The 7,918-nt window shown below is 36.0% G+C and overlaps 1 long non-coding RNA gene across 1 annotated transcript; it reads left to right on the plus strand.

The window, feature by feature from the left end:
- LOC109842637 lies at nt 1,542–2,251 on the plus strand. The gene is made up of 2 exons (XR_002247336.1): nt 1,542–1,600; nt 1,988–2,251. It is a non-coding gene; the product is annotated as an uncharacterized LOC109842637 (long non-coding RNA).

Raw genomic sequence — 7,918 nt, forward strand, 5'->3', positions numbered from 1 at the left:
TATTCCCTTTATATTCAATCTTTCAATATGAAAAGCATTACCTTAATGCTGTTATAGGATAGATCGTGATATTATTCCAGCACTCTGCGTTGCTGCCTTGCATTCCAATTCACAAAAATCCAAAAATGATTAATCAAGTTGTGAGTTTTGTTTTATTTCTATGTTTTATTGTTTTGCTAATGAATTAGTTTTGGTAAGTATTCAACATCGCATTGAATGCACTCCTCAGGTTGAGTACAAGTTATTGAATGGCAATTGTTACTGCATTATTTTCTGGATATTATTCATGCATATGCTATAGAGGTTTGTTGAGCTGGACATCAAAATATTCAATTGTCTCTTGGAAGGCCCTCTTCATATTGCTCCTCCCCACTCTTCTCTATCTCTTTATTTGCTTTATTTTTCATTAATGGTCTAAAAGTAGTATATTTTGCTTATAAACTAATTCATGTCAGCACAACTTGGAGAATATTTTTTAGTAACTGGTTCAGCTATTCGAGGCTTCTTTGTTTATCCAGGATTAAGCATAAGCAGGCACAAATTAGAAGGAAAAAGATGGTGCTGATTTAGTGCAATTTTTTTTCCTACTTTTGAATTTGAAGATGATTTGGACCTCATTTAATGGTGTTAGTGCGAGCTAAAAGGTTTTCACTAATTTTGTAATCATTATGTAATCATTACCATAGTTCACTTCAAAAAGTGTATTTCCTCGTGCTCCTTATAGCTAGAGTGGCTTCAACTGCCGAAAGTGACAATTCTCCCTAATTAAGAAACTAAATTAGTCATTTGTATATTGGCCTTATCTTTAGTACTTAGTTAATTGGTCTTTCAATCATCTTTATTTACTGTGAAAAGGATATCATGATGATTTGGACTATATATGCTTGTTGTGTGATTGCGGCGGGAGAGAGGAGCACAATTTGCATTGTATATGCTGCTTTTAGAGGGAGTCTCAATGGCTGCCAACAGGCAATATTACTTGCATTGTACTTCTCCTGTTGGTTTACATTATCCTAAGCCTTTTCCCTGGTTATTTTATTTCCTTTGGTTTTATGTTTGAAATAGACTGGTAATTTGTTTTGGCTCTTCTAACTTTTCTTAAGAATAGTTGTTTAATATATCTCATTTTGTTAAGTGTAGCTTTTATATTTGTTTTGGCTCTTCTAACTTTTCTTTAGTCTGCATGATCATGGAGTGTTTCTGATATAGTTTTTGTTCTTTTTCATATTTACTGTGATTATGCTTATACACAACATACACATGGATTCTTTGTGGATTGTGTACCTACATTAATTCTGCAAATTTTATGCCTTCAGATTGATGTGCTCCCTTGTTTGCTTGCCCCTGCAAATGGATATTTGTCTACTCTGCAGCAGGATATAGACCATCATTCTCATTCCAGAGACATTTGGCTTTTACCATAAGTTTGTATTTCTTTTTTTTAATTTTATTCTTGATTTTGTAGTTGTTTATCTTGTATATGTATTCTTAGGAAATACTTTGTCCTTCCAGCTCAAATTAAGTGTTGAACTCCAATTTCCATGCAGCACTAGCTATCCAAACTATGGATGCGGACACATCTCTTAGTAATTACATCCGAGTAGGTTCTCTGCTAATTTTCATGTGTGCAACAGCTTTCCCATATTTTTGGCTGATTTTTAATTTTTTTTATTTATATAAAGGCCCCAACGGTTGGAACCGTCGGGGCAAATATTAGTCCCAACGGTTCTAACCGTTGGGGCTAATATTTGCCCCAACGGTTCCAACCGTTGGGGCTAAGTATCATTGGGCCTAACATGTATTAGAATGTATCATTTTACCTTTTTCTTTTTAGTCTCTGCTAGTTACTGATAGGATGTGTTGTCCTAAATTTCAATGGAACACACCAATCATGTGAATGAATGTTGCATAAAAGTTACTGTAATGCATAAATTTGTTTTTGCTTCTTTATCTAATATATATCAATCGATGTTTTCTGCTTCTTCAGGATCTGTAAATACTGGACCAATTGGAAAGGAGTGTGCTGATTTGTGGCCTAGTATTGCTAGTGCAGACAATGCCATTGTATAATATTCAGATTTTTCTTCAGGTGTCAGTGAGGAGTAGTAGTTTTATTTTATTTGTTATTGAGAAGAAAAGGGAGTTTTTTGGAAATATGGATCCATATTTGTATTGGATGTTTTTGTTTTCCCGTGACGTACATGTATTGGAATTGATATTCTAGGATCCAGCTGATGGTAGCATTGTTTTCCTTTTGTTGTGAAATTAAATGGTGATGATTCGAAGATAATAATAGTGATGGTATGAAGATAATAATAGTTTATATATTGGATATCATAAACCTTAATGTTCTCATAAAGATTGAGGAGTTGAAAGAAAGCATAAATTTTCTTCAAACACCAATTTTGAAATCCAAGTTCATGTATAATAAAAAATGTAGCCATACACTATATTTCAAATCTTTGATTTTAAATCCTTGTATTTTGTAATGACATCCAAACAAAAGATTCTACCAAATCATGGATTTCAAATCCTACATTTAAAATCATTTGATTTTAAATCAACATTCCAAATCCAAATCTTAGTTCCCAAACGCAGCCTCAAGTGATTTGAGCATCTTGATTTGATACAAACTTGAAAATACTCTTAAGGGCAATATCCCCTAATCAATATAAGGTGAGAGATTTTATCGCTTTTTACTTAGCCTACAAATCAATAGTTCCTCTCTATACAAACCCAAGCCTTTTAAAACTCATTAGACATTTACTCCTAAAGACTCGAGCTCATTAAGGAACAATAATTTCTTAAGTGAACAGATTTAAGTTTACTTAAATTTGTTGGTGTCTGAGGCAAGGTTTAGAGGTTGTGTAAAGTACTCCATAAGGAAACATGTACTTAGTTAGTCTTTGGTCTACTTCTAGTACTGTTCTTACCTAGCTAACTAACCGTGTAAACTTTAATATTTTCACTCAAGGAGTTTTTGGTTAGGAGCTGGTCTAATTGAGTCTACACTTAACCCTAGAATTAAGAGTGATTATCTCAAAGTGGTTGCTTTTGATTTATTTTAGTTAGTTCTTTCTTTTCTTCTCTCATTAATCTTTTAGGTCTTTTAGTTTTTATTTTAAAAAACTAACTTAACTAACTTTTGTTTTGCTCAGAACTTTTTTCCGAATTTCCTTTTAGTTAAAAAAGTCTAAATAGACATTATTTTGGTCTATGCAAGAGTGGATTAGGGATAATACCAATCGATTAATCTATGTTGAACTAATTTTTAAAACCAAAGAAATAGCAAATCTTAATCCGTTTATTCTTTAAGACATGTTATCCCAAAGAAGAAAGTGAGTCAGACCCAAGTTTTGAGGAAACCTTTGATGAGGAGCTAAAAATACTAGAGAAATTAGAATCATAATAAGTCCTTTAGAACAGAAGAACCAAGTTAGATACAAGTTTCTTTGATCTTAGTTTTGAAGAACTTTTCACTAATGAGCTTATATGTTTGAAAAAAATATGGAACAACTGGATTATCATACTTTAACTATGAATATTAGCTTTAAGGAAATTCTTAAAGAAGAACTGGTTGAGTTAGAACAAACTTTTATTCATAAGGAACCTGAGTTCCAATCTGAGACTTGCTTTCTGTTTATTAAACATGAAGACTTTAAAGTGCATGGCCTCCTTCTTAACTGCCTTATGCTGCAAAGATTATTGAAAGATGATGATCCTTAACCAGCATATCCTCTGAGGTGAAGGTGATGTGCGACAACTGCTTTTGGCATTGATAGTATTACTCGGGTCCTTCATCTTGAGGAGATTCGGTCATGTAGGCGAGGAATGCCTCACTATCATTCAAGGCTTCTTTCAAAGCCTCTCTCATATCTTTAGACAAATGCAATAGTTCGAATAAGGTAATACAAACTATAATGTTGGCCAATTGTGCCATGATATCTTATCTTAGGGTCACTTAGAGGACGTTGTAAGGCTTTATCAAACCGGATCTCCTTTTGTTTGGCTAGGTCGAGTTATTTGGACGTTCATGGCTGATTGTAATCCCTTAGGTAATCTTTGTCGGATATTTTCTCTGTTATGGCCACTTTCTCTCCATCTGAGTCAGTGAATGAAGTGGCGTGCGTAAGTTTTTCTTCAATAAATATGGAGATGGCGTTGCAAGTCTTCGTCTTTTGCTTGTTCTTAGATTTCTGAAGAGTCCAATCTTCATCTTGAAGAAGATCGAGATGTACCTACATTATTTCTCCTCTTGTCGTAGTAAGAGGAATCAAGCCTTGTCTTTGCTGGTTTTGGCGGTCATAGTTAACCACCATCTTGGGTTTGAATTTCTAGCATGAAGTCAATTTGGAGGGTCATCATATTGGTAGTGACTTGCTTTTGCTCGGGTTTGAGCTTAAGAATTCCTGATTCAATGAATGTCTAGATCTTATCCTTGAAGATGTGGTAGTTTTTCGTTAGGTGCCCTAACATTCTATGATAGAGTTAGTAGTTGTAATCATTGGTCTTTTCGACTTCTTTAGGGCGTCGAGCATCTGGAAGCTTCAAACGATTCTCTTTGTTGAGGACATGGAAGATGGCGACTGTATGTTCATCCTTAAATGAGTAATTATGCTAGAAGTTCTTCCTTGGTGTTCTTTGCTGGTTGTTGTTGGGATTTTGAACTCTAACTGTGAATGTCTCTTTGGCTTTCGATTATGATGTATGCCCATATTTACCTTTGTTTCCCTTGAAGTTCGTGTGAGGTTCGAATTTGTTAATATTCTCAGATGTCTTCTCAGCTATCTCAGCTTTTTCCATCAAATCCTTCCAAGTGTGGACAGTAATAGCGCCCATGTGAGCTTTAATTCATGACCATGAAATTGTGCCGGCAAGTTTGAACTAGCATCCGTAGAGGAATATCTCGACATCGCAATGTCAAGTTATGATACCTTTCGATGTATTCCTTGACCGTATCATTCCCACTTTATTTCTCAGAAAAGAGTTTGGCCATGGTGTGTAATGACCGTGAAATTTTGATACTAATTAAAATAAATTTCTAGCATTTTAAAATATTTAATTATTATTTATAAAAGAGTATTTGTATTTTTCTCGATTTTCTATAATTTTCTATGATTTAAAAATCTGATTATATATTTATTTAAATGATTTTGGTATTTATAAATTTATTTTGTGCGGTAAAAATTTCTAGAATTAATTTGTTGTGTTATCGGTACTATTATGTAATATTTTAAATAATATATTGTATTATTAATATTATTACAAATTATTTCATATAATACATGGTATTATTAAATACGTGTTTCTGGTATAATTTATTATATTATTTCTACTGTTACATATTATCTATCGTATTAGTATAACTTGTACGTTTTACTGTGTATATAATTATCCCATAATTATTTAATTTTAAATGTAAGTAAATATATTTTTATTATTAATTATTCTTGTTTAATTATACAATATGGGTATTTTTTAACTATTTCATTTTAACTGTTGTAATAGCATAACATGTACGTTTTTAATTATAGATAATTATTAATATAAGTAAATATATTATTATTATTAATTATTCTTGTTTAATTATACAATATGGGTATTTTTCGACTTTTTCGTATCAATTGTTGTAATAGCACAACTAACCCTAATATTACACTATATATATGTATATTAAAATGCAACCCCTCTCCTGTTCATCCTCTACGCCGCCACCATCATCACTCTCCTCTCTCTTTCTCCCTGAACCCATCACCACGCCAACCACCTCCCCCTGTTCACCCCGACCTCCGTCGCCTCCACCCCGTCGGCCTGACCCACGCCACCCGACGCCTTCGCCTGACCACCGCCGCCTCCGTCGAACCTCCACCGCTCTCCATCCTCTGCCTGCTCGAGCTCCGACGACACACCTAGCTGACCTCCGAGGCCGTCGCCAGCACCACCCCCTGCCCCGTCGACGCCGCCAGATCCGCCTCTTCCAGCGTCCTCGTCCTCTCTCTTCCCCTCTGCTCCTCCCTCGCCGCTGACTCACCTCTAACTCCGACCACCAACTCCGCCTAGATCCGTCGCCCCCGCGCCGTCGATCTCGTCTCCGACTAGTCAGCCCCTGCTCCGTCGTCATCACCCCCATCTCTCTCCGCCACCACCAGCGACCACTACCAAACTCCGTCGAGCTTCCTCAGCCATCCGCCTAGATCCGTCGCCCCCGCGCCGTCGATCTCGTCTCCGACTAGTCAGCCCCTGCTCCGTCGTCATCACCCCCATCTCTCTCCGCCACCACCAGCGACCACTACCCAACTCCGTCGAGCTCCCTCAGCCACTTCGCCGGCCGCCCAACGCCTCTCCTTCATCGCACACCACCTGTTCGACGAAATGCCGACTGCCGTCGTCAACTCCAGATTCGACGACCGAGGCAAGATCCCGCTCCTCTTGACTCGTTATTTCATATTTATATCTGCCATTAATTAGTTGCATAGATTAGATTGTGAATTGTTATTAACTGCGTGGGCTTGTTGATGATCATATTGATAATTATGTTAGATAAGTAATTTAAAGAAATAAGTATTTTGTGTAAAATTGTTATTTGGGATGTTTTTAAAAGAAAGAATATATTTAAAGATTTTTTTTTTAGAACTATTATGATGAGAAAAAGATTAATTGGAAAAATGGGTTGGTTTTGAATAATTATTAGAATAGATAATTTCAAAGTATTTATCTCGGAAAAGAGGTCATCTTGAGTTAAGTTATTTCCGTCAAAAGAATTATATTTTGAAATTATGATGTTTTAAAAGAATTTATTTTGTGAAAGGAATCATTTTAGGAAGACTGCAATAATTTAAAATAAATTATTTTGGAAAAGATTATTTTTCTAAATTACATAGTTGGTTGTTCATAAATTTATGGCTCTTAATTTCGATTACCTGATTTGCCATGATATTATTGTATATGATTAGTTGTTTTGTTATTATTTGCTGTGATTGATAACCATTAGTAGTTCATGACTTAGTGACCTCGTGCGTCATGAACAGACTTAGTGACATGTGTGGGTGAGTTGACTGAGTTAGGTGGTGAACCCGAGTTTCAATGAGGATTATGGTTGACCTAGAAAAATGAGAAGAGTTGGGATGGGGAAGTTAATGTTCATGTGCTTGGATGTGACTGTTGATGTATCTTCCAGCCCGCGCCGGTGAATTCGTGTAGTCACTGGGGTTGGTTGTTGGGTTAAAGTGAATTCGTGTAGTCACTTTAGTCCGTGACTTGTTTCGTCACCTGAGCTTTGCCTGAGTTCGGACCAGGCTGAGATCGGATTGCGTGTAGTCCTCTGACCGATTCGTGTAGCGGTATTGGATGCACGTAGAGGATTTGTGAACAGTCAGTTATCCGGTAATATGAGCGTTGACTCTGTGTGAGATGTGGACCAGTGACCTGTTATAGGATGACTAGTTACATGACATCGTTTCTTGGCTAGGTATGACTTCTTGTGAGATGTAGGCCAGTGGTATTTCTTTCCATACCTAGATTAGGATTAATATTTAATTATCTGCAATTTGAGACATATGGTATATACATGAGGGTTTCCTTGTTTGGATTATTTCGCTCGACGTACTACGTCTCTTGTTGTAGATTTTTAAATATTAATTCTATCTATTGTATGATCTTGTTGCTTGGATGGTTTTTGATCGATACCTGCATGATCTGGTTACTTGGTTGATTTTTGGATTCGTATGATTATTAGTATTCCAGTTGCACGCCTCTATTGTTATTACTATCATCACATGTTCTATTTTTATTTCTGTTATCGTATCGTTTCCGTTTTGGTTTTCGTTGTTCTATTTTCCTTGTGGGGTCGGGTCTTGCCGTGCGCCATGCACCTGACGTACACCTGTTTTCTCTGGTGTACGTCAGACTTAGAGGAAGA

This window comes from Asparagus officinalis, chromosome 1, assembly GCF_001876935.1.
Source record: "Asparagus officinalis chromosome 1, Aspof.V1, whole genome shotgun sequence".
NCBI classification, from domain to species: domain Eukaryota; kingdom Viridiplantae; phylum Streptophyta; class Magnoliopsida; order Asparagales; family Asparagaceae; genus Asparagus; species Asparagus officinalis.